This window comes from Genypterus blacodes, unplaced genomic scaffold, assembly GCF_046128005.1.
Source record: "Genypterus blacodes isolate CSIRO-AG114 ecotype Tasmania unplaced genomic scaffold, CSIRO-AGI_Gbla_v1 ptg000143l_1, whole genome shotgun sequence".
NCBI classification, from domain to species: Eukaryota; Metazoa; Chordata; class Actinopteri; order Ophidiiformes; family Ophidiidae; genus Genypterus; species Genypterus blacodes.
The window spans coordinates 19,338-23,466 of record NW_027466945.1 but is presented as its reverse complement, the minus strand read 5'-3'; the positions used below and the strand labels follow the sequence as shown (position 1 = coordinate 23,466).

At 44.2% G+C, this 4,129-nt stretch overlaps 1 non-coding gene across 1 annotated transcript; it reads right to left on the bottom strand.

Annotated features, from left to right (window-relative positions):
• Window positions 1-2,325: 2,325 nt before the first annotated feature.
• Window positions 2,326-2,397, bottom strand: trnag-ucc (transfer RNA glycine (anticodon UCC)). Its single transcript has one exon. It is a non-coding gene; the product is annotated as a tRNA-Gly (tRNA).
• Window positions 2,398-4,129: the final 1,732 nt, after the last annotated feature.

Here is a 4,129-nt window from a genome sequence, read left to right as displayed (position 1 = left end):
CAACATTCCCAAACACTGCTCAGGATTCATTTGAGGATACAGGATAGTTGTGTTGACGCTGTGAGATCATCATAGCATCCAGATTTAGACAACTCTTCGTCAGTTCTCCATGCTCTCATCTCTTATTTGCACGGTTGGACAAATTCCAGTCTTTGAGCTGCTTAAAGAAAACAAATGCCGAATATGAGCATCAGATTAAAATGCTTTTGTAAAACTCATTTGTAGGTAACATGATGCGTGACGATGATGATGGTTGCTCCTTTCAGATTCTCTTCCTGTCTATTAAAGTAATAAAATTAATGATAATCTTAAAAACAATAATATGTTAATGGATTTATGATATTATTCCTCCTTTTCATACAATTCTTACCTTTCATTGAATCCTTTTACGTAACATTGCAGCTTTGTGTCACGTCTCATAAAGCATTATGTTATCAACCAAACAAGATATTATTGGTAGGATGCTGATTTGTCACAAGCCTCTTATTGTCGGTGTTATGTAACCACAACATGCTAATGAAACAAATTTCACACAGTGACTTCATTTGCCTGCGTGTATCTGGCGACACAGCCTGTGTGTGTGTGTGCAAGTTTCCGTCCGGTGTTTGTGTGTTTGTGTGTGTGTGTGTGTTATGCAGCATTCTGTTGCGGTGTAGTACTGGGGCCTCGCTGGAGAAACAGGGCCTTGGCGTCCTCAGCGCAACTTCACAGCCAAAGACGGAGAATGTTCTGCCAGCTTCATCTAATATCTTTGCAAACACTTTGCATTCCTTTTTAACTCGCACAACAACTTCTGTTCAGGCCAGTCTTCCTCTGCCGCTCACCACTGCTGCTCCACGAGACCCACACAAACACACTATTGTTCCTTTAGGTTTGACTTATACATAAAAGTTTTTACAATGCACCTTTCTGCAGCGTCTATGTAATCAGGGCAAAGCAGTTAGAGTTCCAGAGTGTAAATGAAAGTGGGATTTAAGTACATATGGTCGCTCTGGTATTTGATGATGTAACGTCTAACTAACTAACTAACTTACTAACTAACTAACTAACTAACTCACTCACTCACTCACTCACTCACTCACTCACTCACTCACTCACTCACTCACTCACTCACTCACTCACTCACTATTCTTATTAAAGGGAATTCATAGAAACAGACAACAGGACATTTTGCATTGAGGCATCGTCTCTTTAAGGCCCAAACGCTTGCCAAGGTTTGTATTGATGGGCGTGTCTCACCCCCGTGTGCAGGTGAGTACATATAGAAGTCACTCTGTACTGTGTGTGATAGCTGCACATTGCACGTGGCATCGCAGTCTATCGAAGTCACAGGGTGCAGTGGAACGTTCACCTCATCTGGTAAGTCTAGCACACAAATGCTTAAGAAGGGAATGTACGTTTCAAAGCGTAGACTGTCACTTATGGATAATCCCCTCTTGCTCAAACTTGAGAATGCTGTCTTTGCAGCGTTCGGTCACGTGACAGCTCAGTCAGCTGTTCAACTGTTCCGGCTGGTAGATCCTCATTTCCTCGCAGTGGAATGGTCAATCAACCAGACAAACGCTGACACATCCAGAACTGTAAATGAGGTGGTAATGTGCTCCTCCAGGCATTTCAGAGGATTAGTCATTGTTTGTGCGGTTGTCTGTCAAGCCCATGCACAGCTGTGTAAGTGCAGAAGGCCCATCATTCACTAATGAAACCCTCCGGAAAACAAGTTCCCCCTGGATCCATTAACTGTCTTACACTTGGATTACCTGTGCTGGGGGAGGTTTTGCAAGAGCCGGTTTAAAGGTCTCTAAAATTCAAACTATAATCATTAGTGTCTTTATCAGCAAGTTAAGGCTTTCAGTCACGGGCAGTCTGTGTTTATTTCGTTGATCGACTGAGTTGGTCAGTGTTGATTTTCGAGTGATAACATGAGAACAGTGACACGGGATGCGACAGGAAGCCGGAAGCAAAGCGGAATGCCCGGCTTTACTTGTAAATGTATATGTAAATGTATAAAACAGCACCACTACAAGGGTAAATCATTTCATTGTTGGATGTGCCTGTAAAAGATTGATTGATGGACTTATGATCATAACTTATAAGTGTCTGTATCTATCTGATTTTATGACATATAAGTGAGACAAAAGTGACAAAATGAGCTCAATGTGAGACTCAACAACAAAGACAATTTGAACATGCAGTTGCAGCTTTGAGGTGCAAAGACAAATCACTTTTGGTGTCATTATCCAGAAAGAGAAATGGCATTTTACTGCAAGGTGTCAAAGATAAGATAAAAGTGTATTCAGCCCGTCCGGAATATGCTGAAAAGTTTACTGCGTTGGCCGGGAATCGAACCCGGGTCAACTGCTTGGAAGGCAGCTATGCTAACCACTATACCACCAACGCCACAAAAACTCAACTGTGCTGTCACAAAAAGTCTAAATTACAGGCTACACAAAGTTGTGTGTTATTGCAGGAGGTTGTATTTAGATTGCGGGCGATGGCGCAGGTGTATCTAGTAAACTGATCACTCAGTGTAAACGTGACTCAAACCGGTAAGACATAGTTGTTGGAAGAGGCGTGAAATCCTGAACAGTTTGAGGAATTGGGGCCAAGGCGACACGTGAGCAAAGCACAGGAAGCACAAACCAGGTGAGTTTACCCTGAGGGGCTTCCAACTGTTAATCAATCAACCCTTTCCACCTTAAAGAAACAGCTTTTGGCTGTGATCCGCCCCCATCATCATTCTGTCACTCGCCCCATCCAAGCACAGACCTCGCTCGCCCCCACATACCCAGGAATACATACCAAGAACACATTTTACCTGCAAGTCCTTTCCCACAGTTTCACTCTCTCTCTTCACTCTCTTCTCACTATCTCCCTCTCTCTCTCGCTCTCTCTCTCTCTCTTTCTCTCTCTCTCTCTCCGAGTGTCTTGTATCTGTTGAGCCCCGATCCCAGGCAGACCCGCGATCCTTATCGGGGATCAGACTTCCGTTCAGTGGAGTGTGACGCCTGGAAGTTGGGAGATCCAGGTGTGACAGGTCTTGGAGGCAGTTGTTGTGTGACTCCTCGTCCCTCATCGCCCGCAGGACATAGTTTATACATGAAACCAATCGGATTAGAAAGGCTTATGACGCCACCGCACTGCAGCTTTTTGGCTGTTTACCTACACATTGTCAGTTAAAAACTGGTTCTCAATCTCACTCTCACTCTCTCCCTCTCCCTTGATCTCTCTTCTTACACACACATACGCACACACACAGCAGTCGTATCTCACTGCTTTGAGAAGCTTGAGCCGTTAAGACTTAAATATGACATATGGTATGAAAAATGCAATATGCACAATTGCGCAACTCTCCCACTCCCTCCAGCTCTTTGTGAGCGCATAGCATCCGTCATGTGTGTGTGTGTGTGTGTGTTTCACCTCACTGTAACTACGGTGACTGAAAGGCAGTTGAGAATTCGTGCAGTAATCAGCAGGTCAGAGCAGGCGAAGGAGGTCCTTTGGCAGACAGCGAGACCTGGACTGGCAGCCCTCCATGTGATTTACACCTGGCTGCAGGTTAATGGGGTCGCTGATCCCTCTCATTTTGACTCACTCGACCTTCTCCTCCTCTTAAAGTCGGCTTCTCTCTTCCTTTTTGTACACTTTTTTCTCTCCTCTCTTGTAAGCCTCTCTTTCCATCTGTCATCTCTCTCTAAAAAAAGCGATCTTTCCCTTGTCTTTCTACTAAACAACTCTCTCTTTTCGCTCCCACCGTCTCTCTCTCTCTCTCCTTTGCTTTTTTTTTCTCACACACACCCACATACCATCCTCAGCATTGGCAAGCACTGGCCCATCCAGCCTGTTGCATTCTCTCCACTCGGCGGCTTTGGACGATCAATCACATGATTTGATGGTTCTTATTACAGGCCTGCCTTTCCGGGTCAGGAGGCAGGAATCTTTATAGTGGCAGATACAGGCAGCAGTTCCAAAACCTCACATCCTCCAAAAAAGGGGAAGAAAAAAAAACGCACACAGGTGTGATTTATTATCATTTGTCTTCCTTTTAAGAGAAAAGTCAAATAAAAAGGGGTTCAGTTCACACATCACACAGTTGCTGTTCAAGCCATTCAATATATTTTTGGTTGAGTTT